This window comes from Chelonia mydas, chromosome 7 (genome assembly GCF_015237465.2).
Source record: "Chelonia mydas isolate rCheMyd1 chromosome 7, rCheMyd1.pri.v2, whole genome shotgun sequence".
Lineage (NCBI taxonomy): Eukaryota > Metazoa > Chordata > Testudines > Cheloniidae > Chelonia > Chelonia mydas.
Genome location: NC_057853.1, coordinates 33,486,240 through 33,513,237, shown reverse-complemented (window position 1 = coordinate 33,513,237; position 26,998 = coordinate 33,486,240). Strand labels below are relative to the sequence as shown.

The following is a 26,998-nucleotide window of genomic DNA, read 5'->3' as shown; positions in this document are numbered from 1 at the left end:
TACACTCTGTTTTGAATGCAGAATCACTTCACTGAAAGGCATGCTAAAAGCAACCACTAGGCACTGGAAAAAAAAAGAACATGGCATGTGATCAAAAATGTAAACTTCACACTTGGGGCCAATTTTTCTAAAGAGAGCTTTGAATTTGTATCTGTAGGACAGCAAAAGCACTGGTTCTCACGAACCAAACCAGAATCTGCTCACAAGGAAATTCAGTAGTTGATCACACAAATCTGCATATGCAACTTTGGGTGCAGTTTCACCAGCCAGTTTGCCAGTGAGATTTGTGTTCCACTTAAATGGTCTGTTTCTGTTGTCTGGCTACTGCTTTAGCTATGTGCTTAGTGTCCTATTCTTTTTTCCTTAGGGATTTGAAAAGATGATAATCTCCAAGGTCTTCCACCTGTGAAAATCTTCTTTACTATCATTGTCTCTTTCTTTTTAACTGATGGGGTTGTGAACTGAGTAAATATGAGAGAGTAAATAATTCTCACCTTTCATGAAGTGCTGACTTTTCCTGCCAGCGCACACTTGAAAAAAATCTCACAATTTGTACTGAAAAGTAAGTTTGAACAGATGCCAGAGAAGGACTGGCATGGTGAGAGAACCCTTCTTTAAGCTCAAATATTCCCCTTTGACTTAAGTTTTACATTTTTCAGTCCTTTCACAGGGGTATTAATTTCTCTTTTTCAACTGAGGACTGCTAAAATCCGATATTAAAGTCCATATTAATCTATAATAATAAAACGAAGGTGAAAAAGACGACATGTCACACAGTGTGGTGTTGGAACAATTTTTAATAGTGGGGGTGCTGAAAGCCATTAAACCAAAGTGTAAACCCTGTTTATGATGGAAACCACTTCAAGCCAAGGGGTACTGCAGCACCCCTGGTTCCAGCAGCCCTGATGTCACATGGTGATTACCTTGTGATTTATTTGCTTTCCTCTTAGTCAGTATAATAGGGTAGTTATAGTTTAGGAAATAGTCTTTCCCAATGGTGGTGGTGGGTTTTTTTTGTTTTGTTTTGTTTTTTTTTTTTTTTGCAACAGGTGGAAGGAGTTTAAAAAAATTGTTATTGGCTGGTGGAACAACGCTGTGGTTGCCTCTGACAGGCAGCATAAATGTACATTAGCTTACGGTACAGGTCTGCATTTAATTTGATAGCATGAAACTAACTAGCATAACAATGACACTTTCTGAAAAAGAGACTCAAAGATGTAAATATTACATGTTTAATAATCAAAGCACTTTTTTTTTTTTTTTTTTTTTAGAGCACAACTTAATTTTCCTGACACTTCTAGCAGATAGGCCAACTTTTGATCTCCCCCAAAAGTAATACAACATTGGAGAGTCTCTCTTTAAATTAATTTATAAAATAAGTCAGAACTGTGGGTGTCTTTGATCTGCTCCTCTCTGGTAGAGAAGAAATTTCAGAAGAGAAGAACATGTTGCTAGGCAACAGTGTGCAGCAGAATGGAACTTGTGGAAATCAGGGAAGTGTGAGGGGGGAGGCGAAGGGGATGAATGGTCCAAAATTACAAAAGGGAGAGAAGCAGCAATGTATGAAAAAAAATAAAAAATAAAATAAAGCTCTAGAAAACTTATCTGGAAAAACAGATAAATGGAAGGGTTTACAGGATTACACAATCTCAATTTATTGCTTTTCCACTGAAAGAATTTAAAATTAGGGGGAAAAAACCTGAGACAGACAAAGCATGTTGAAGTGGCTTCAGTACAGGCTTGCACTAGAAGGGAACCTGTAGTTTTATTTTTAAACTGGGCGAATGTAGTCAAGACTAATCTAATCACAATTAACTTGATTCATATTGCACTTTTCATCCACAGATCTCAAATAACTTTAAAAAGAGAGAGAAGTGCAGCCATTTTACAGACTGTGAAACTGAAGTACAGGGAGGTTAAATGATTTACCCAAAGTTGGATAGTGAGTCAGGACAGAGTTGTCAATAAAACCCAGATTTTCTAACTGATGTCCTGTATGTTTAGATGCAAAACATCATTGGTAATGTGAGTAAAGATATGAATTAGGAAAAGTATTAACTATAGAGTTACTGACATCTCCATAATAAATCCAACTATGCCACATGTAATCTATGCTAACAGTGTGCCTCTCTGTCCCCCTTTAGTAGCTAGTCCCCAGAGGTTTGAATCTGCTACAATGTTTGAGGTTGGTGCTTTTAGATTTAGAGGTCTTGGGTTCAGTAGTTGCCACCACTGCCCCTGTCTAGGGGCATTATGTTGCACATGCAAGGGACAAGAGGGTAATGAAAATACAGTCTAAGACCAACAGTGAACATTGGCCAATATTTCCTGATTATGAGGAGCCAGATCCTCCGGGATAGTCAAACTGGACAGTCAGTACATGGAATGCAAAAGTGACTTGAAGCTCTCACCTGGATTGCTCTGATCTTGGTGCTGCTTTGCACACACCATGGCCCCTGTGTTGTGTTAGAGCAGCCTTACAACTGCTCTAGCTTACTTTGGCCTTTAATGACGAAAGGACACACAAAACCACAGCCCAAGACTGGCAAAGGTTGAGGGGCATATTGACCATGCCTCCTTTTCTATAGCCACTTGTGTGCTCCTTTTATGTCATCAGTGAGGAGGGTGTGTGGTATGCGAGTCCCTATATGGGCTCAACGCCTCTGCACAATCATCCTCTTACGAGGGTGATCCTCACGTGGCCTGCTAAGCCAGGTTTACAGCCAAGTTATGCCAGCAGTGTAGGGCAGACCATCTACACTGTACCTAAGCATAGGGCTAAATCCTTAAAGAAGGAAACTGCTGTAAAAATTGTATATGGGGAGGATGAGAGCTAGAAATGGCTTAAGTACCGCTCATTTAAACAATGTCTTGCTACTGATGGAAAATATGATTTCCTATGTTCTGTTTATTTTGTACTATTGATCTTAAGATGATTACATTGACATTTCTTAATATGTTTCTTTAATGTCCTATTTGTCTGTGATTTAGGACTCAATAGATTCAGAAGGATCCTGAACTGCTTTATAAAGGATACATATTTCACCCAGCACTGCTGTACAGCTCATTCTGGGGTGGAATGCAGCAACTGATTCGAGCACTTCACTACCTTATATGCACAAGTTAAAGAATCACCTCTATTTTCAGTAATTCATTGCCTATCTCATTTCCTCTCTGTGTTCCAATTATTACTAACATTAGCCTATGATTAAAAACTGGCAGACTGTCCTTTGAAAAGAGTGCTCGTTTTTGCTTATACAGTAGCAGAAATAAGAATTGTCACTGTGAAACCTGATTAAAGCCAAGTTTCTTGGGACACTGCACTTCAGGAATATTGCATGAACACTAATGACTAAGGCTAGGTATACACTACCGACCTTATAGTGGTATAGCTGCACTACTGTAAACTCTCCCACCGGCATAATTAAACCACCCCCAATGAGCAGTGGAAGCTATGTTGGTGGGAGACGCTCTCCTGCCAACTTAGTACTGGCCACACTGGTGCTTTTGTCGGTGAAACTTATGTCAGTCGGGGTGTGATTAAAAACCACACCCCTGACCAAAAGGTTTGCTGACAAAAGTGCTAGTGTACACAACGCCTAATACTTGGGTACGAGAAGGGTTTCTCATCATGGAAAAAGTTATGGAGTGAAATCCTGTCCCCACTTAAGTCAATGGGGCTGGATTTCACCCCGGTCTTTGACCGTTTTCCATATTTTCAATGGCTTTCTGACATGTAATATATTTTAGGGATATTTAATTCAAATGTAATACATGTCACACTTGTATAGTGTTAAGTGTTCTAAGTTTGTAAACACACACATCAAAATTAGAGGGCTGAGCCTAAATTCTCAGAGGCAAATCATTTTAGTGGTTCTAATCATCCTATTTCATGATTTATGTTTATGGGCACGAAATGTAAGTTACGGAGAGGAGAAAACAGAACCAGTACCCCGTTTACAGCATTGACCATCCTTAACTCAATAAAGCAATGGAAAGATTTTACTTCCATCAACAGATCAGAGGGAAAAGACTATTGTACTATTGTCATAACTATATATTGTTTTATACTTTTTTCCCCTTTCATTTAACTTTGGTTTGTATAGTGTACCAAAGAAACTTTTTACATTATAAAGAAAAGGGTAGATAAAAATATCCAAGCAAATCTGATAGGTCCACAATTAACCCAATAGTAATTATTACAATAAAAACTGTTATATGGAAGAAGATTGAGTAACAAAGTTTACACAATTTTGTTTGTTTGTTTTGCATCTTTTAAATCAGATTTTATGATGCAGCTAGAAGCACAGGACTTGTTTGAAGTGTTGCTAGTTGAGACATGCTCTATTGACTCTAATATATCTTAGCTCTCAAAGACACAATACCATCAACTGTTTTTCATTGTAGCATTTAACACCAAATAAGCAGTTTTGCTGACTGCTGAAATCTAGAGCAAAAATGAGTCTTGCAACACAGCCATGTAGAAAAGAAGTCTTTCCTGTGCCTGCATTTACAGGACTTTTTACATATGGAGTGATTTTTGATTGTTAGATGAGATGATCATCATAACCTTAATGATGCTTGTCATTAAAAAAATAAAGGTACTTTACTCCCATCAAAGAAAAGCAAGTTAAAATATCCTTGTCTGTTCAAGCAGGCAAAGGGAATTTTGCAAGGCTGACAGTTTCAAATAAAGCTGGATCATGTGAGATTTACATTGTTCTGGCTGTGCTGGAATATACTAATATAGATTGGAGGATATTATGATATGGTACTTGGATAAAAGTGGTAATCAAGTCACCTAAGAGGATACCTGGAAAAAAATTTGGAGCCGGTGTCATGTACCCAAACTTCTTACCATAAAAATCACTGCCTAGAGATAGGTCTGAAGATGGAAAATGAAAATACAGAAGCATAAGAAGCACCACTCACCTAAGAACTAGGATTACCATAAACACACTTGGATGTGATGTGGACTTTCCTCATATCTCCCTGCCCTAGTTCAACTGATATAAGGGTGCTCATCTAATGGTTCAAAGCATCCTTCATGCCACCTAGTTCTTTATTTGGCACACCAGTGCTTGAGTATTTATTTGCTGGAGAACCAGCAGCTAGTGTCAATATCAGGGTCACCCCACAGAGAGAGCATTTTCCATGTCCTCTGGCATTAGTTATAATGATTACCTCAACAACGCAATCTGTTATGGAGTAAGGTTGAGTTTCTCTAATCTATTTTAAAGTAGATGAGACTCCTCTATTATAATCTTATCTTAAATAAACATAAGATTAGTCAGCCTCCTTCACTACTGCCTTGAAAAGTTTAATTTCCGTTCAAAGATAAAATTGCTTATGCTGGCCATCCCTCACTGTCCTCCAAAACCCTTCCATAGTAAGTGGAGATTTGTTATAACCAGAAAGAACTCTTATCTTTGCCCGTGATGTGTAAGCAGGATCAGCCTGCCTTTGTCCTATCACCACAGAGGAAATGCCAGCAGAAGGTTCTTCTGATATCCAAGACCCTGTCCTCAGTAGGAAAAACAGATAACTCGCCATGGATGCAGCTCCACTAGCGGTCTCAAGCTGCATCAGGGAAAGCTGTAGCAAAAAGACAGGGATCAGGCATCTTAATCACTAGCAGAACATTGTGCACGTGAAATCTGGCACGACCTACACATGAGAGGAAAGTTCACTGACCTGCTCTAAAGCAATGTTCTGAGTTTGAAAAGATGGGGTCTGTTTACCTTAGAGAGGAAACACATAAGAGGGGACCAGATAAAAGCATACAAAATAAATGGGATAGAGACCGTAGATCAGGAATTTGTAGACACCCTTCTTGCAATACAAGGACAAGGGGGCATTCTTAGGAATGGTCAAGGGAGACCTACCCACTTCAAGAACCAAAGGGAGTCCATTCCCCATTTGACTTAAGTCCACAGCCAGAAGTCTGCCACCTGACCAACCACCCCAACTTCAAAGATTGCCAGACAGACAGCCTGACCCTTATCGCCACCTCCACTAATGTGAGAAACACCTGCCAAGCAGGAGAGCCACTCAGAGAAGCCTCCATGAGTTACTGTGGTGTTGGAGACATGCTGGGTGAAAGGGGTTGGGTGGATGGATTTTGGGCAAATTAATTTATTAATTGGGGACAGGGGTTGGATGGAGAGGATACTGTAGAATTAATGGATTTTATTTGATTTATTTTTTGTGGAGGGAAAGAGTATTGGAATGATGGCGTTTCTTTTGGAGGGAATAGTATTTTACTTGAGGAATTCACATGTATCTTTGACTGAGGCAGAACATTTTTGAGGGAGCCTCTGGTTAACATTTTGGCAGCCTATCCTTGTTTCTTCCCAATTGCAAATGTCACTCCATCTGCCACAGAACATTGGGTTCCAACATTCTGTCCTAGCTCCTGTTAAAGGGACATCACCCAAAACATTATGCTTTCTGTTTGAATATCAGTCGAGGAAAGCAATATCAGTCAATGTGTAGCCCATTACAGTAGCATGCCCTGTTTAAGATTTGTTTTGTTATCCAGAAGAACCCACGGAAAACTGAAGAAATTTCTCCCGCCCTCCAGATAGTGACTGAAGTTTTAATTTAATTATGTTTGACGTACTTTTGGGCTCATCTTTGATCCTGTCATTAGCGCTAATCTGAGTCATTGAGATGAGGCTTCATGGATATTGACACAATGTGAAAAATTGAAGCATGACGACCTATTGATAGTTGATTGTTCTTGCAATAGTTTTAGCTGGTTGCACATTGTATTTGAGATATTAATAGGCTGTAGGTGAAGTAAAGCATTCTTTGAAATCAGAAGAGCTCCTCAAATGTGCACCACTCAAAATCATGCCTTAACATGCACTGTGAGAAGGGTTTCTCAGTGCATACCTTTAGTAGATCATTCAATAAACAGCAAAGTTAGCCATGCACCATGCTGGGCACTTCAAGAGCTGGGCATTGCCATTCAACATTTACTGAGCATACATAAAATGTTATTTTCAGTGGGTCATGATTCAGTCAAATCAAATCCAGTTTTCACTAGAGCATTCAAAAGGTTCTTCTCCAATAGTCCAACTTTCTACATCTAGTCACTTAGCTGAAAGATCTGCTAACAACATTCTAAATACTTGTACTCATGTGCACATGTACATGAATAAGGAAAGTATTTTTCCAAGTTCCCTCACTCCCCAAAAAGGCTGAAAATACATGGCTTAAAGTTATCTGAAAGGAAGGCTGGCTCTGTGCTTAAAGTGCAGGACTGGGGCTCAGATGATTCTGGATTCACTTCGTTCACAGAATTCGTGTTTCATATGAGTGACATGTCACTCAATCTGCCTGTGCCTCAGTTCCCCAGCCTTGTCTAGTTAGACTGTAAATTCTTTAGGGTGGGTACTGTCTTAGTACGCTGTGTGTACATCTCCTAGCACAAATGGGGCCGAACTGGTTGGGGCAGCTGTTACACAAATACGAATCTTCAGAGAGTGAGCACTTTTAAAAAAAAACAAAAACAAAAAACACCACCACCACTCTGCCTGAAATGGTTAATGTTTCAGAAAGTCTGAGCACCTGAAGACAGGGGATCAGAATAGACATGATCAGGCAACTCTAGAGGTTTGCACTGCATATTTGGAATGAAAATAGCAGACAGCTGCACCAAGACACTATAGAATGGTAACCAGAGACAGCAGTATCTCTAAAGAAATAGAACAAAAGATAGACAGCAAGAGATTCTAGGAGAGCCAAACATCTGAGTGTTCTAAAGTGGTAATAATATTACAGTGAGGGTAACTGGAATACAGTTTAATGGAGATTATAGCCAGAGTACAGTAATCTTATCAGAGAGCAGTTACTACAAGCATTATAATGAGGGTGGAGCATACTTGGTTCATTAAATCACGAACAAGCAACCCATATGAACAACAAAACTATGTTCCAGGAAAGACAAATTCAAAGATGACTCGTAGTCTGTGCACTTCCAACCTCTTGATACTACCCAGCTTAGTATTAGATCTAAAAAAAGAAAAGTGAGAAAATTATTCCTTTGATATGCATTAAATTATTCAGTCAGTAAATTAGTGAATCATATTCTCTGTGTTATTAGCTATTAGCATGTTACACTTCTTGATGCTGCTCATGAAGAATGTATGTGAGAGTGAGGAATAAAGGTTCCCCTTTGAAATCGCTGCCACTGAGTTGTTGACATTTCTTCTAATTGGCAGCTGTCCTGATCTTGAATGCAGTGTTCTGCTGTCTATTTCTATGAGAGAGTCCTGATTTTATTTTAATTAATTCTCCCATCTCTTAGACTTTTTTTTTTTCTTACTTTGGCAAAGGAAACTCTCAAAACAACATGCGTTTCAGAGGAACCATGTCCCTCTAAAACAGTTATTAATGTGTATGTTCTCCATTCACTAGGTTTAGCCTGCATTTGCATTAGAGGAATTATAAGCTTGCATCACTGTTACTAGAGCCAGATTCTTCTACTATTGAAGTCAGTGGGAATCTTGGCATGGACTTCTATAGAAGCAAGATCAGGTTCCCAAGTGTGAAGAAAAAGTGAAATGCAAATTCTATTACTAAGATGGCTCTTCTCTGTGCAATTATAAAAGTTCTAAGAATTTCTGTCAGTTTCCTGTGTTTCTCTGGTGCTTTACTGGGATTAATGAGGGAATAAAAACACTTTTAAAACTGGGTAAACCAGGAACAGTGTATTCCCATCCAAACCAGGATCTCTCCGAAGACAAGTCAGTAGCAACCGTAACTACAGGATTAACCTGCCTCAATTTGCACTATTCATCCCACCAAGTGAGGAGTTGAGAATGTATAGCCCCTCTTCATTCTAAACCCATATAATGGTTACTTGAAAAACAATTTTTGCTATTAAAAATGACAAGCATATTGTTAGATTCTGTGTATGATGAAGTTCTCACTGAAGAGCTGAGTAGCCTCTGGGAAAAACCACCTAGACCTCAGCAATTATCATGTCTAATGTGTTCACTGTTCAAGGACAGCTAATACACATTGGATCATAAATATTAGAAGATGTTACAGCATGAAGAACTTTACTTCCTCCACTACAAATTTGTTCTCTCCTCCTTCCTAGTTAAACAATTCTACTTCAATTTAATTGAATCCCATCAACCTTTTCTCAAAGGGGTAGCCGAGTTAGTCTGTATCCACAAAAACGAGGAGTCCGGTGACACCTTACAGACTAACAGATTTATTTGGGCATGAGCTTTCGTGGGTAAAAAACCTCACTTCTTCAGATGCATGGGGTGAAAATTACAGAAACAGGCATAAATATACCGACACATGAAGAGAAGGGAGTTACCTTACAAGTGGAGAACCAGCACTGACAAGGCCAATTCAGTCAAGGTGGATGTGGTCCATTCCCAATAATTGATGAGGAGCTGTCAATACCAAGAGAGGGAAAATTGCTTTTGTAGTGAGCCAGCCACTCCCAGTCACTATTCAAGCCCAAATTAATGTTAAGTTTGCAAATGAATTGTAGCTCTGCAGTTTCTCTTTGAAGTCTGTTTTTGAAGTTTTTCTGTTGAAGGATGGCTACTTTTAATCTGTTATAGAATGTCCAAGGAGATTGAAGTGTTCTCCTACTGGCTTTTGTATGTTACCATTCCTGATGTCCGATTTGTGTCCATTTATTCTTTTACATAGAGACTGTCGGGTTTGGCCAATGTACATGGCAGAGGGGCATTGCTGACACATGATGGCATATATCACATTGGTAGATGTGCAGGTGAATGAGCCCCTGATGGTCTGACTGATGTGTTTGGGTCCTCTGATGGTGTCGCTAGAGTAGATATGGGGACAGAGTAGGCAACGGGGTTTGTTAACGGAATTGGTTCCTGGGTTAGCGCTTTTGACTCACCCTCAAACCCTTCCCCTCCTCCAACTTCCACTTTTCTCTCTACACAGCATCTCACTGATTTCTTCCAAGCGAGCTGGAGGAATAATTGATTTTTTCAGTTCAGTGGCCAAACAAACAAAGATTTGGGTTGACATGAAACAAAATAATTTAAATTTGTTCTTGCTAAAATTAAAAAAAAAAATATTTCACATTGACCTGAAATTAAAAATTTTGTTTAGTTTTCAGAGGAGGCGGTTTACTCTTTTTGGGGGTGTTTTGGTTAAATCTAAATTTCTAAACAAAATATTTTAAAACCAAAAGTCAAAATATTTAATTTAGAAAATGTCAAAATATTTTTACTTTTTGCAATTCTCTTCCCCCACCCTCTTTTTTTTTTTTTTTTGGTCAAAATTATTCACAGAATTTGACCTGAATTCACAAACAGTTTTGGTCAGCCTACAACTGAATTTTGTGACAAACTATTCACTGAGAAAATGTCCCCTAGCTCTACTTCCAAGAGAAAATTGTCAATGTACAATGTGAACTTCTCTCCCCCTTTCCACTCCTACAATTTTCTCTTCCTTTTCCTGTGTCACAGATGCCGAAGTTTCTCAGCTGCTCTCTTCCTCTAGCCCCTCTAACATGCCCCAGTGATCCCTTCCCATCCCATTTCCTGATCACCCCTCTCATCTACTTCCTTACTTTTCTCCTTAACTGCTCACTATGCTCTGGCACCTTCCCCTCATAATACAACCATTCTTTAGATTCTCCTATCTTAAAAAAAAATCCTCTTTACCCCACTTGCCTGTCCAATTACCATCCATCACCCTTCTCCCTTTCATCTCTAAGATCACTGAACACTTTACAATCACTGTCTGGAGTTCTCCTCCAACTCCATCCTAGACCTCTCCAGTCTGGCTTCTGTCCCTTGCACTCCACTAAAAATGCTCTTGCAAAAGTCTCCAATGACCTCTTCCTAGCCAAATCTTAGAACCAGTACTCCATCTTCATCATCCTCGACCTGCCAGCCACCTTCAACACCATCAGCCATACTTTTCTTTTTGATATCTCATCCTCCTTTGGTTTCCATGACTCTGTCCTCTCCTGGTTCTCCTCCAACCTCTCTAATCACTCCTTCAGTGTGCCCTTCAGAGGATCCTCCTCATCTCCCCTCCAACTTTTGGGGCGGGTTCCACAGGGCTCTGTCCTTGGTCCCCTTCTAAATCTCATCTCTGGGTAATGTCATCAACAAGTTTAAATTACCATCTCTATGCTGATGGCTCACAAATCTCTTTACTCCAGACCTGTCTCTTTCTGTCTGAACTAAAATCTCAGCCTCTGTCTCTGATATCTCCTTGTGGATGTCTAGCCATCAGCTCAAGCTCAACAGGACTAAAACAGAATTCTTAATCTTCCCTCCCAAACCATCCCTGTTAACACCTTTCTTAATGACCGTGGACAACACCACCTCCTGCCTGTCACTCAGGCCTGTAATCTGGCTGTTCATCTTCAACTCAGACCTCTCTTTAGGACCTCACATCCAGGCTAGGTCCAAAACTTGCTGATTCTTTCTGCATAACATCTCTAAGATGTGGCCTTTCCTATCCAACCACACAGCTAAAACTCATCCAGGCTCTTACCATCTCACATCTCAATTACTGCAACCTTCTTTTCTCTGGCTTTGACAAATGCCATCTTGCCCTGCTCATACCCATTCAGAATGCATTTTCCTAACCTGTCACTTTGCAATGCCACCCCTCTCTTTCCATCACTTCACTGTCTCACTTTGTTATCACATCAAATATAAGCTATTTGTCCTCACTTTAAAAGCCCTTCACAGCCTATCCCCACGCTATCATCTGTCATTCACGATGAAGAGGTCAACACCTGTCTCCAATCAGCCCGTGATGCCAGCCTCCACCATCCACTTGTAAAGTTTTCAAACACATGCCTTCACGCTTTCTCCCATGTGGCCTCTTGCACTTGTGAGCACTCCCCGTAAACATCCGCAAAGATACCTCACTAGCCTTCTTCAAATCTCTCCTTTTCCACGATGCCTACAAAAAACTAGACTATTGTTCACAATATTGGGGCACTGATACCACAGCCTATCATGCTGGCCCAGAATGTCTCATTGTTTCCTGTTATGCTCCCATCTGTCTTGTCCTTAGATTGCAAGCTCTTTGGGGCACGCACCATCTCTTTGATCTGTCTTTGTACAGCATGTAGCATAATGGAGTCCTCATCCGTGACTATTGCTCCTAGGCACTATGATGAAACAAATAATAAATGAGAAGAAATGTTATTTAAAACCTCAAGCTGTAAGCAGCCTACCATTCCTATCAGTATTGAAAACTTAATATATTGAGACACTAAAATTTTCAGTGAAAAGGAAATTTCTTCCTTGCAATAGGTTAATATAAAATAGGTCTTTAAAAAGTCTGTTACTGTTAAATCAGCTGGTGGATGGTTTAAAGCTTAAATTCTGTGGCATAAATAACCCAAAACTTTAGTATCTGTTGCCAAGGAGGAGATTAATTCTGAATAATCTCTCAAATTTGAAGCAGCAGTTTTACCCATCAACAGCCCTTTGCAGGTTCAACATGGACACATGAATGTAATGAAATAGGAAAAGAGAAACAGTCATGGAGTTCAAGCATTACCCTTATACCAGAGGACAAGCCAGCCAACCAAACCATTACAAAATCATAGCTCAGAAGAAAGATTCACCTTGGGGAGAGCAAATTTCTCTAGGTTAAACAAATACCATTAAAACATTAAATTATAAAGTATAGTCTACAAATGGAGGAATAAGTGTAACTCTGGCCACAGAGTAGAGTTGAGGTGGGCTACCTGATGTTCTTATATCTCTTTGTCTATTTCTGTGTAAATGAATATAGGCGGTTTAAAGAACTGCTTGATAGTCAACTTCATGGGTGAAATGCTAGCGTCGTTGAAGTCAATGGGACCATGATTTCTTCCTGTTAGCCTGCATAATTGAATCTTGTGTCAGAAAAAGGTAGTTTCATTGCATAGGTGTGAATGATTTCCAAGATGATATTTTCATAAGATGACTAATAGAGTTTTCAAACTGAGATAGGTACATTTGTTAGAAGGAGTTTGCTGAACTTCTCCAGACCTCCACGTAGAAATTTCAAGTAGCTTTGCATCTCAAGCATACCACAAAGACATGACTAGAGATACCCAATAAGGTAGCTGCACTGAATCTCTGGTGGTTTGGGGGGAAATAAGTGGACTATGTCCCTTCCCCATTCCAATGGACAATGGATAAAAAACAATGCAGCTGTATGAACTACTTTATTATACAGGTTTCTAAAGTTAGGATCCCTCAAACAGCTAAAAGCTGCAAGTTCCATGGTAATTTATCTTTGAACTACTTGGTAACAATGCATAATTAACAAGTAAGCTGCAGAAACATGCAGTTACTATGTATTTACGAGGTATTTACCATGTGGTTATAGTATAATCTCTGTAATTATATCTGCCCCGTAGAATAAGGATACGTGGTGTACAGTGTACTTTATTTTGCACTAAGTCACATCACTTGATCCAGTGAAGCACAGCACAGTGCAATGCAATTTAACAAACAGCTCCTTTTTGCGATAGGTAGATGTGAGCCACAGGTAGGAAACAGCATATGAATTTGCAGACAATGCTGTTACTTAAATTATATCCATGGATTCTGACTAATCAAGCTGGAAACACTGCTTTTTGAGTCTATGCTGTTTCTATTTTGGATTGCAGCCCTCAGAGAGATATAAATGCAATTGGATATGCAGTTTCTGAGTATGAACACTAAGACAGAATCATGTACAGTAGATTTAATTTCTTTTTTCAATCCAAGTGCTTTTCCTCTCTTGTGTTGAAAGAAAATAGGCTACTTATATTTTATTCCCCTGGACTCATGATATGTTTCACATTGCTAGATTACTACTCTTCACATATGCTATTCTTTAACAATTAGATTAAACACTTTTTAAAAATGTTTATATAACAGAGGCAAGCGGGTGGCGTGAGAGAGGGAGAGAAGCAATTCTCTAGCTGATACTTAAAATACTGTACATACCACCGTATCATAATTTCTGCCATCTATAAATTCATAAGTATCAGACAGTCAAATAAGACGTTTAATTTAATCATGAGGGGAAGTGGAAATCCAGCTAAACATGGGAAGTACAAGATGAATCTATTGCTTTGCTTCTTTGAATTAATTGCCCTTTTATTTAATTAGGTATTAAGAACTATGAGCAAAGCCCAACTATAACATGCTATTATGCTTGAAGTCCACTTCTAGTGGAATTTTTTTTTAAAATTAGCTTCTGGGCCAATTTTCCAAAGTGGCCATATCTCAGCCTTTTACTTTGTGTAGGCAGAATTACCCATGCCAAAAAGATTACAAAACCTGGACATTGCAGCATTGAGGGTATAAATTCAGAGATGCTGTTTTTGAAATCTTGACCTAGAAACCCATGTATACTATTTTTTTTTAAATAATTGGTTATTCGTACTTTAAAGTTTTCTATATTTTTATTTAAATACAGACTTGGTTTATAAAACTAACCCGACCACCACCCTTAGTAGGAATGTGCTATCTGGTACCTTTACCTTGCTGTTTGTATATTCAGTGTGGGCTATAGAATTCTCTAATACTTTAAAGTATGCATTATCAGCACCAATGGAAATGCGGGTAGATAGGAACTTGGGGGACACATACCAACATATGGTAAGTATGTAGGCCCAGATCCTCAAAAATATTTAGGTGACTAGCTCCCATCAATTTCAAACCTGTTGGTCTGGAGCGTAGAGGGGATATACTCCTAAAGAAGTCTTACAGTGGACATGGGGCTGGAACCAAAGCCAGACATAGTTAATGGAAAGACCCCACACTGGTTGCAGCGGGCTTTGGATCAGGCCCATAGACTCTTTCTTTTAGCTATGTGGAATGACTGAATTTGACATTTAGGTATTTGTAAAATGAAACCTGCTCAATGTAGGTATAAAGATTTGTCCTTACTATTGGAGTTCAGCCCTTTATGCATAGTACTAATAGTTCTTAGAAGATGGATACAAGTACAACATTGCTTTGGGAAACTAAATAATTGAATAGAAGTGTTGATTTCATTTGTCACTGCCAAACATAAAACATTTTAACACCAGAATAGAGGAGAATAGTCCCAGCTTGATCTGCTTAATGTGGAGGAAAAGATGGGCAGTCCTCTGAAATGTAAGCTATTATTATTCTGCTTCATAATAATTTTCCTGTCTAGAGGGACTAGATTTATGAGCAAAGTGATAAAAAATCTCACTCAGAAAGACCAGCAATATGACATGATAGGGCATGAATTGTATTTTATTAATTCCTACTTAGAGTGTTGGCAGAGTGCTACCCCACCAAAATTAGATGCAAATACAATATAGTTCTCACATTAGAATGCCTTATTGTGATTTTACACATATCTATTACAAATTACTCAGGGATTTTCAGGCCTAACTGTACTGTATCACAGCCAACAGAGAATTCTTATGAGCCAATCAGATCATTTGGCTTCACCTGCTGGCCTTATGCTAATTGATGAGACTCAAATCTTGAGCCCCAAGCAATTCTGCTTCCATGCAGTCATTGAATTTGAAATTATTACTGTTAAATGGTGAACTTACAATCCAAGCCATGAAATGGATGGTGTTTGTTAACTGTGTTATGGCTCAGTGTTGCTACCTGATAACTCATTTGGGGATGCCAGTTTTATAACTTTTTCTTATCAGCTGAGAACCTGTTCTGGCTGGAGGTCACTCAGGAACATATCTTAGCTGGGAAAGTAGAAAAATGTGGCTCACCAAGTTAAGTTAAATTAATATTCAGACTTTCTGGCTGTGCAGTGGCACACACATCCAGTGCACATGGAGACTTTTTTTTAAATTTGGGCACTAAATATAGGTGCTCAAATTGGCACAGAGGTGCCTAAAATGGGTATGTGGAAATTGGCTTCAATGAACGGTTCAGAACCAAATGGAGAAAACAATGGCTGGTGACCTAAACAAAAAGAGAAAATAAATTAATAAAAACTTGCAAAGGTCTGAAAAGCAGAAATTAAATTGCCCGAGCAAACACCTATTGCGACAGATCATTCAAACAAGCACTCACCTTTGCAGGCTATGGAGGAATTTTCAGTTTGGGTGAAGGGTGTAAAATCCACATGTATATAAAATAAAAAGAAAGGGAGGACTTGTGGCACCTTAGAGACGAACCAATTTATTTGAGCATAAGCTTTCGTGAGCTACAGTTCACTTCATCGGTTTATTTGAGCATAAGCTTTCGTGAGCTACAGCTCACTTCATCGGACAATGAAGTGAACTGTAGCTCACGAAAGCTTATGCTCAAATAAATTGGTTCGTCTCTAAGGTGCCACAAGTACTCCTTTTGTTTTTGCGAATACAGACTAACACGGCTGCTACTCTGAAACCTATGTATATAAAACAGTAATTTCTCAGAAGTAGCTTTTCTTTAGCCTCTGGCATACACCTTGTCTAACATTGACAATGGTCACATTTGCTGAAAAAAATTATTGTAGAACAAGACAAATTTCATCTCTCTTAAAATCTGAGTTCCCTTAAAGTGTACTCCCTTCCCCACCCCAACCATATCCCAGAACAGGAGCGCAATAGAAGATACTGTTCTGAACTCCTGGCTGTTTGTGTGCCTTTAAGAAATAGGAGCTACCATCAAGAATAACTGGTAATGTCTAGTGATCATTAGCACCAATATTCCCTTTATATAATAGACTTGCTGTGTGTGAGTGAGAGTGTGAGAGAGAGAGAGATTTCACTTCTCAGTTCGTCTCAGAAGAAGAGTTTACTGGAGTAGTAGCAGAAGTTACTAGAAAGGCAATTGCCTGGGGCACATGAGTGAAGTGCATTAAGTCTGTTCTCCTGCACTGATTCATGTAACATTCAGAACAGATTAGTTAAATGGTCTTGCTAAAAGTTTCACAAATCTTTTGATTGAAGCTGAACTAACTTCTGGTTTGCATAGATACCTTGTTGAAATTAGAGGTTTTGCATGGGTATGATGCAAAGATGCAAAACCAGGCAACTCTCAGTTACAGCTGATTGAACACCAGAACTTTTCTTGAATTTCTTGCAAAAAATCTTCGATTTTTTTATACCAGTCCTAACACTATTAAAAAAAAATGGGGGGGGGGGGGGGAGGAAGGGTGTCAAACCAAGGTTTGGAAAATTTTCACCAGTTCTAAACTCAATAATTTTAACTGTTTAGATTTAGATATTTGACCCCAATATCTCAAAGTGAAAATCAGTTTGCAAAAACCCACACAGACTGAACCTACATTATGAAATTTGTCTGTTTCACAGATCTCAGATTCATTGCTGAGATTTGCCCAGGTTCTCTGAAATCATAGTGTGGGCACCATGTAAATAGAAAGATGGTCTCTCACACCTTCCCTCCCACTCATGATCCCAAAAAACACCTCCTCACCAATGCATGAGCATGTGGACCACCGCCTCTCCCCTTCAGAATCACAGAAGATCTCTGTGGCAGTTACAGCAATTTCTTACATTGAAAAATAAGGTGTCCAGTGAATTTGTAATTTTCTAATGCAGATTAGCAGCCAGAAACAAGGATGGGGAACCAGCTCCATATGATCAGCCCGTTCTCTGCACAACAATTATCCATGGATCTCAGATTGGGAATTTATGTCTTAAATGACTTAAGAAAGGCAAATCCTTATAACTGAAATCCTCCCTATGATCTGAATATTGGTTATGGTTGCATTGTGCATTTGGGATGGCTTCTTAATTACATTTCGACATTGTATACCCATTCCAATACCCTCTTTCAAAGGGGTCTCATGATGAAGCATGCAAACCCCTGTAGACGTTACAATCACTGGTTTAAACTGCTCTCAAAGAGGTAAATACTTTATCTTTAGATGGAAAGAACTTCGGGATAATCAATTTCTGCAGTTAGAGCCTGACTGAGCTGCTGCTGAATACAATGGGAATCTTTCCATTGACTTCAACAGGAACTGGATCTAGTCCCTAAGAAATTACATAAAATTAAAACTACAAAACTTTCATTAAGATTTAGCAATAGTCAGTGGGGTCCTGGAAATATTTCTAGAGACTAAATAGCCCCCTATGCTGAAAGTAACAATAGCTTTGGTCATCATTTGGAACCTGACCACCTTGTGTCTCATATTTCCTGCAAGTCACATCAACTCTTGTAAGACTCTGAAATTATAGTTAATTGAGATGAGACAGAAGAAGCTATGATTGCAAACAGATTCAAGATGTGAATTGTCTAGATAATCTCTTTAGAGGTGGGAAGATATATATGGCGGGGTGGGGTTGGGGTAACTATACCTGGATGAAGACTGCAAAAAAGTTTCGGTGGATATTTGAGGTTTTAAACAACTTGAAGTGCGTTCAAACCCTTTTTGTATTAGTTTTCCATAAATCTTTTAGCAAAATGAGTTTACTCATGGAAGTGTTCTCAGAAACATCTGTTTAAGTGAGTACTGAATTCTAGAGAGTTCTGCTCACACAAATAGGAAGCAGAAATATACCACGAGATGAAAGTCCAATCCAGACTAACATATGCAGCACAAATGTCAAATACTGAATTCAGACAACAAATTGCTCCAAATGATCTACAGACAGAACAACTTGCTGAAATTATTCTGCACATATTTTCAAACATAAATTCAAGAAAATCAATCTGTTCATGGACAAATAATGAACAGAGGAAGAGGGGAAATATCTCAAACAAATATGAAACTGCAAATTATTCACTCAGCTCTGCTGGCAACAACCAATTTTTGTGGTAGTGGAAGCCTGTAGAGTAGGAGGGAACAGCACAAAAAACTATTCACTCTGTACCCTATATTGCAATACTGCAAAGGATTCAACATCTAATTTAAAGGCTGCCTTCTTGCTTTGACCCAGTAAGGAAGACAAATGAGATTGCAATGACAAGGTCCCACACCAAAGGCTCTTAAGGAAACTAAGCAGTCATGGGATAAGAGTGAAAGTCCTCTCATGGATCAGTAACTGGTTAAAACAAAGAGTAGGAATAAATGGTCAGTTTTCACAGTGGAGAGAGGTAAATAGCAGTGTCCCCAAGGATCTGTACTGACCAGTGCTGTTTAACATATTCATAAATGATCCGGAAAATGGGGTAAACAGTGAAGTGGCAAAATTTGCAAACGATACAAAATTACTCAAGATAGTTAAATTCAAGCAGACTGCAAAGAGTTACTGTGATACTGGCAGGCCAAGTGCCAGCTCATGCCATGGTCCCTAGGTATCACTGAACACTTACAAATGCATAGTTGGAAACCAGTCTGGCTTGTGTGTGTTAACATTAGCAAAAATAGATACTAGAGTTATAACAGTGTATTTAATGGTTAGTAGGGCTGTCGATTAATCACAGTTAACTCATGCGATTAACTCAAAAAAATTGCAATTTAAAAAAAATCTATCATGCTTAATCGCAGTTTTAATTGCGCTGTTAAACAATAGAATACCAATTGTAATTTATAAAATATTTTGGATGGTTTTATACATTTTCATATATATTGTATTCTGCATTGTAACTGAAATCAAAGTGAATATTTTTGATTAAATATTTGCACTGTAAAAATAGTATTTTTCTCAATTCACCTCATACAAGTACTGTAGTACAATCTGTTGTGAAAATGCAACTTACAAATGTAGATTTTTTTTGTTACATACCTGCACTCAAAAACAAAACAATGTAAAACTTCAGAGCCTACAAGTCCACTCAGTCCTACTTCTTTTTCAGCAAATCACTAAGAGACAAATTTGTTTACATTTACAGGAGATAATGCTGCCCTCTTCTTATTTACAATGTCACCAGAAAGTGAGAACAGGCATTTGCTTGTCACTTTTGTAGCCGGCACTGCAAGGTATTTATGTGCCAGATGTGCTAAACAGACATCTTAAAAGAGCAACACTCTGATGCGGAAACTACAGAACCCGAACCACCAAAAAAGAAAAACATTCTGCTGCTAGTGGCATCTGACTCAGATAAAGAAAATGAACATACATCGGTCCATACTGCTTTGGATTCTTATCAAGCAGAACCCATCATCAGCATGGACCCATGTGCCCTGGAATGGTGGTTGAAGCACGAAGGGACATATGAATCTTTAGGACATCTGGCATGTAAATATCTTGCGACACTGGCTACAACAGCATTCCTCTTAGTGATTGGCTGAACAAGCAGGACTGAGTGGACTTGCAGCCTCTAAAATTTTAGATTGCATTCAAAAAAATCAGTTTTTTTCTACAAATTCTACATTTGTAAGTTCAACTTTCATGGTAAAGTGATTGCACTACAGTACTTGTATTGGGTGAATTGAAAAATACTTTGTTTTTTTACAGTGCAAATACATATAATCAAAAATAAATATAAAGTGAGCACTGTACACTTTGTATTCTGTGTTGTAATTGAAATAAATATATTTGAAAATGTAGAAAACATCCAAAAATATTTAAACAAACAGTATTCTATTAATGTTTAACAGTGCAATTAATTTAATAGTTTGACAGCCCTAGTGTTTAGACTTAATACATGCTGCATCCTACAGGCATTCCATAAATCCTATTTATAATATTTATATCCCATGTTATAAGGTAATGTGTAAATGTTTGCTCTGTAACTATAAAAGTGTTTGTTAAGACTGTAAATTCCCCCCAGTCAGGGGAGAAGCATTACCAAATGTGAAATATTAGCACATCTTATGGTGACCTACCTCCTGCCAATCAGGAAGGACTATTGAATCCAAGTGGGCCATTATGGAATAAAGATTTTGTCCATTGCTACACACACACAGGTTACGTGTAGCACTTGTCCCATCAGCTTGGATTCGAGGGTGATAAAAATCTCTGACAAGGAGAAACTGGGTCTCTTTATGCTGTTTGAACTCTGAGGGGAAAAGATTCCTAGACAAAAGCAAGAGATCCTGCTGCTTGGCTTGGCCCCAAAGGACATAAGCAAGTTTTTATTATAGAAGCTTCTATTGGCTTTTGAATTTAAGATTGTATGTGTATGCTCAGTTGTGTGTATGCTTACCTGCTTCAATCTTGTAAATAACTCTGATCTCTTTTCTTAGTTAAGAAACCTTTAGTTAATTACAGGATTGGCTACAGGCATTGTCTTTGGTTTGAGATCTGAGCACATTTGACCTGGGTAAATGACTGCTCCTTTGGGACTGGGAGTAACCTGAATATTGTTGTGATTTTTGGTGTAAGTGATTCATCTATCACATAGTCCAACTTGCCTAAGTGGCAAGGTAGATGGAATGCCCAAGGGGACTCCCTGACACCATGGTAAGACTGTTGGAGTGCTTTAGGAGTTCACACTTGTTACTGGGTTGGTGAAATCTAATTCTAGAACATACAACCAATCTGGGGTTTCTTCCCTGCCTTTTGACAGTCTGCCCTGAGGTTGGCACTCACAGTCATGAGCCAGTCCAGGCAGTGTGACAGTTACAAAAGGATCTGAAAAGGTGGGTTGCTGGGCAACAAAATGCCAGCTAAAATTTAGTGTTGATCGGTGCATTACTTTTCACTTGAGAACATAATCCCAACTACACATAGCTGTTACCACTTAAGAAAGATCTTGGAGTCATTGTGGATAGTTCTCTGAAAACATCCACTCAATGTGCAGCAGCAGTAAAAAGAACAAAAAGCTAGCAGTGTTAAGAACCATTAGGTAAAGGATAGATAAGACGACGGAAAATATAATGCCACTACATAAATCCACAGTATGCCCACACCTTGAATACTGTGTGCAGTTATGATTGCCCTATCTCAAAAAAGATATTAGAATTAGAACAAAGCATGGAAACAAAAATCATTAAGGGTATGGAACAGCTTCCATATGAGGGAAGATTAAAAAGACGGGGACTGTTCAGTTTATGAAAGGGATGGCGAAGGGGGATATGATAGAGGTCTATACAATCATGATTGGTGTGAAGAAATTAAATAGGAATGTGTTATGTGCCACTTCACATAACACATGAACCAGGGGTCACCCAAAGAAATGAACAAGCATCAGGTTAAAACATAAGGAAGTACATCTTCACACAGTGCACAATCAACTTGTCGAACTTGTTGCCAGGGGATGTTGTGAAGGCCAAAAGTCTAACTGGGTTCAAGAGGAATTAGATAAGTTCATGGAGGATAGGTCCATCAATGGCTGTTAGCCAAGGTGGTCAGGGATGCAACCCCATGCTCTGGGTGTACCTTAACATCGGACTGCCAGAAACTGGGACTACATGACAGGGATGAATCACTCAATAATTGCCCTGTTCTGTTCATTCCCCCTGAAGCATCTCACAATGGCCACTGTCAGAAGACAGGATACTGGGCTAGATGGACCATTGGTCTGACCCAGTATGGCCATTCTTATGTAAGTTCTTTGGGGCAGGAAGTCTCTGCTTTGCGTCTAGCACAGAGATCATTGTCCAAGCCAAATAATGGATGCCCCAGAGTACCCCTCCCATGGAAAAAACATATGGGGTGGGGCTGTAGAGGAAGCTTTCTCCACCTCTTTCCACTCAGGAGAGGGACTTGTCCCTATGGTGGAAAAAGCCATGTAGTTGCCCCTAAACTTATGTCTCTGATGGTCCCTCCCCCAGGTCTAAACTGCACCAGCTAGGACTCCCCCTGGCCAAACCTGCTTTATGGACCTCTGTGTGGAGAGTCTCTCCTCCAGGATTCTGTATGGAGCTTGGAGTTGGACAAAATACACCCTGGCTTGGCCACCCCATGCCACTTCCTAGGCCTATCCAGTCTCCACCCTCTTCCTGCTCAGACCCCAAAGAAAGGCCTTCTCCTTGTCTGGGGGGAGCCACGCAGGGTGGTACCACAGAGGTGACCACATCCCCTTCAACTCAAAATGGAGAGATCCATCTGTGGATGGTCCCCTCTGTGCCCAGTTCACAAGGAGGATACTCCGGTATGACAAAGGTGTTACTCAGATTTCTTAACTTGCTTAAGATAAAAGTCTATTAATGCAATACTTGGGTTATTATGAAGAATGAACAGAGACGCTCTGGGCTGGTGGAGGGATGACAGGCTCAGGACAAGACTTAATAAGGGCCAACGCCTGATTGGTCAGATGCAGAATGCCCTTTCAGATGCTACCACTGTTCAGCACAAGTGACTTACAAGCCTAATGATGTAAATAAGCACCCCCAAAAATCACTAGGACAAGTTATGTCCAACCCTGTTAAATCTTTTATTCATATTAAAACCAGAGAGACTCTATAAGTTGCTTTGATGCTAATTAAGGAATATAACCATTTGAAATGAAAGATGTGTGAATCCCCATTAATGCCGATTGCCACAGATCTATTATCCCCTCTTGGCTTGATATTGAGCCAAATGAGTTCATTATGACTAACACTACAACAGTGAATACAAATGAATTAGTGATTACCATATTATAGCATTACTGTGGCCAATATTTTTCCCTGGACTCTGAAAGGGAAGAGGAGAGATGCCTGGTTCCCTATCATGAGACTATTTTAGGAAATCATGTCAAGAAAGGAAAGACACTTCTGACCTTGAAAATGAAGAAGAAAACTTTTGGCAAGAGAAGATATTTGCCTAGAGCAAGGGTTCTCACAAGAAATTTTTTGATGGCCTGAGAGTGTGGCTACCAACTCTTCCTTGGGGCCACTCTGACAATTTTTCCTAAAATACTTAATTAACTTTAGGAGAAACAAATAAATATGCACAGATACATAAATAAATTACAATGATTTGGGCATGTAGGTTTTTTTGCAGACTCAATAAAAATAATGTACAGTTTTCTATTCTTTACTGGACCTAAACAGAATAGAAACAAAATAAGGTGCTTTGCATATTCTTCTCTATTTTGTTGTTGTTTCTTTTGCCTTTTTGTCTGCCTTTTTTTTATTATTATTATTATTAAAGACATGCTAACTAGTAAGGTGACTGCTGTGAAAACTGATATATGTATATTTGTATGTATCACTTTTCACAGCAGACTTACCAGCTAGCTGGGAGGCAGTGAAGAGTGATATTAACAAACATACAAATATCACTTTTCATAGCAGACTTACACAGCCCTGGCAAGCCAGGGGACAAATTGAGCAATGGATGGAGGGGTGGGTAGGGTAGGGAGGCAGTGGGGGCAGGGGTGATGGGGGGCAGGGAGGGGTAAGCCCAGGCTGGGGATGGAGCATGAAGCCCTGCAGCCAGAGCCTGGCACCTGTCACCCCAGGACTGAAGCTGGAAGCCCAAGCCCCACCACCCCGGGAAGGTGGGGAACTCACACCAGCTGCTGCTCCTCTGGCATTCGTGGCTGCAGAGGAGGGCAGGGCCCAACCCCTGCTGGCTGCCCCAGGGTAGGAGCCACTGCTTCCCCACCCCAATCACTGCCCAGGAGGCTGTGGCCACAAGAAAAGCCTCTGGTGGCCGCATTTCAGAAACACTGACCTGGAGTCATGATCTGCCCCTTTCTGGGCACAAACCTTGTTTACCACAAGTGCCTCTGAGTCACTAGTACAGCTCTTTTCCCTGCTCTAAATTTTGTCTTAGGACACTTGCCTGTGCATATCAGGTGATCCTGACTGCTTTCCTAAATCTATTAGAAGGGCTTTGCAGATTTCTACAATATCTTACCTCTGGGTTTGAAAAGCCACTAAAAAGGTATTTAGCCAGATTAAACATAACAAAGGCATTCAGTAACCCTTCTACTCTCACTCCCAGAGGGAAAGTCTAAACTGATTAGAGCCTAGCTGAGGTTCCCTTTCTGACCACACCGGAGGGCCCCCACCCCCTCTGTGATCCTTTTCCCTCTCGCCTCAGGAGGAGGGCAACAACTATTTAAATTAAACACCCCACAGTTTCAAAGGAGCAGGCTTGGTGGAATCAAAGCCTCTGTGTCTTGGTCTTCATCCCATAACATACCCGGACAATTCCACCTGACACTTATACAAACAGCTGATAGCATACAATTTCCATTTAATATAGTCCCCTCTCCTCACCCTCACAGGCCATTTAACAGACAGGTCCTTGGGCGTTACAGGCCGTGAGCTGGGTCCAGCTGAGTAGTGCTGATGTAACGCCGACAGACCCTGGTCGTGGACAGGCGGTATTGAACCTGGGGTCTCTGGAGCTTAGTGCATGAGCTAAAAGCCAACTGGCTATTAGCTAAGGCTGTAGAGCAGACTCCCCCACCCCCCTTTGGTGGCACTAGGTGGGACAGAACACCACACCCAGAAGGTGTGTGGGTTACACTGACCCTGCTGAATCACCCCACAACACCCATCCCTGGGGCTAACCAGGCACTAGTTCACCTCCTGGTGCAATTTCAAGTAACCTCAGAGCTGCTTTAACTTGTGCCAGGGTAAAAGTGGATGGGCCTGGCCCCTCCACTTGTCACCACAGGCCCCGGCCCTGCCCCTTCTCTTCCTCCCCCCGAGGTCCCATCCCCCCTCTGACCAGGCTGGAAGCGGTGGATAGCCTGGGCCCCCTCACCTGCGCAAGGTGCCCCCCCCCAAAAAAGCAGTCCCAGCCTATGTCCCCTCCCATCAGACCTCTGCCCAGGGCAGGTGGAGGGTCCATGGCTCCCCACAGCTGCCTGGGCAACTCTTACCATGGCTGGGTTGCGGCTCTGAGGCCCCACCCCCCAGCTGGAGTTAGGTTGGGGTAAGAGCCACGCGAGCAGCTGTGGGGAGCCACAGACCCTGCATATGCCCTGGGCGTGAGGTCTGGGGACGGGGTGGGGGACAGGGATATGGGCCAGAGGCTGCTCTCATGCTCCCCCCACCCCAGGCAGGTGACGGGGCCCGGGCTCCCCGGCCCTGGTCCGGCTTGGCCAGGCTTAAGGAGAAAGAGAAGGGGTAGGGATGAGGCCATGGAGCGGGCAGAAACCCTTGCCCTCCCCCAACACACACACACTTTTTGGATAGCTCTGCTGCCCCTGACTTGTGCCGGCTGATAGTGGCCCCTGCCCAGGTAAGCACAAACTCTCTAGCCATACTGTTTCTCCAGACATGTCCCCAAAACACCTATACCAGCAGCTGCCAGGGGGTTGCGTAGAGCTGGATACACTGGCCCTCTGCAACCTGAAATATGTCCACACAGTCCTCATCTGCCCTTCTCAGCCCATTTGCACCTCTGGAGCAGCAGAAAGGGACTATGTCAAGGCCCAGGACCTAAGCTGTGGGCTGTGCTGGTTCTGGCACAGATCCCTCCCAACATTGTTCACTGCTTGCTGTTGACAACTCCATTTACAAACTGTAAATGGATCAAAAGGCCAGCTGCAATTAAAAAGACACCCTTTGAAAAGACTCCCTGTTCTATATATTCCTCCAGTAGATCTGGCTGAAAGGGAATACAGAAGACAAAATGCTTTTTTAAAAAATGTGTTTCCATTTAGTGTTGAAATTTTCTTTTCATCTAATTTTTCCATCCAGCTCTAACCTTCAGTGCCATCTTTCTTTAGAAAGTATAAACAGAGACCACTTCCTAACATGCTGTGATCAGCAGAGAAGGAAACAGCTTGTCCTTTTCAGAAGTGAGTGAATTTCATTGGTGTCATGCAAGAATCATGTTGACGCAGTCTTTTCTTGGAAACTGCAGTAATGGGTGCAGATATAAATTCTGAAGTAGTTAATTTCTGCTGCCTTCAAAACACTGTCAGCTACATGTGCCTGGGGGACACACTACCAGTTCATCACCTGCCAAGAGGTCATTTTCAGAGTAGCTCCAATTTTTTCAAAAGGCTCCCATGCTTTTCCTTCAGTGATTTATCTGCTGCAAAAGTGGTAGGACAGTAGTTGCTGAGGCACCGTTAGCATTGCATAGTCAGCTTTAGCCAGAGAAGCTCTTAGCTCACAAATTAATATCAGATTCCTTGTTCTGCCTCATTTATATTTTACTTTTTAATCCAGTGTAGATACAGGCATGGATTGTCTGATCCAGGAACAAAGCTTGATCCATTATGTGGAACTTAAGAAACTGACAAAAGGTAACAGAGGCCCCAAAACTGCTCATACTTTTGCACATGTTTAGCTTGAC

At 40.5% G+C, this 26,998-nt stretch overlaps 1 long non-coding RNA gene across 16 annotated transcripts in view; it reads right to left on the bottom strand.

The window, feature by feature from the left end:
* Positions 1-779: 779 nt before the first annotated feature.
* LOC114018768 overlaps positions 780-26,998 on the bottom strand; it is an 85,120-nt gene continuing 58,901 nt past the window's right edge. For 7 of the 16 annotated variants that reach the window (XR_003564013.3, XR_006292345.1, XR_006292344.1 and 4 more), the window contains 3 exons: positions 12,074-15,929; positions 9,341-9,419; positions 780-8,019 (listed from right to left, as the gene is read on the bottom strand). This is a non-coding gene — a long non-coding RNA (uncharacterized LOC114018768). Of the gene's footprint in view, positions 8,020-9,340; positions 9,420-9,769; positions 9,821-10,282; positions 15,930-26,998 lie in introns of those variants that run through there. The other 9 variants (XR_006292352.1, XR_006292357.1, XR_006292358.1 and 6 more) reach the window with 7 other exon arrangements.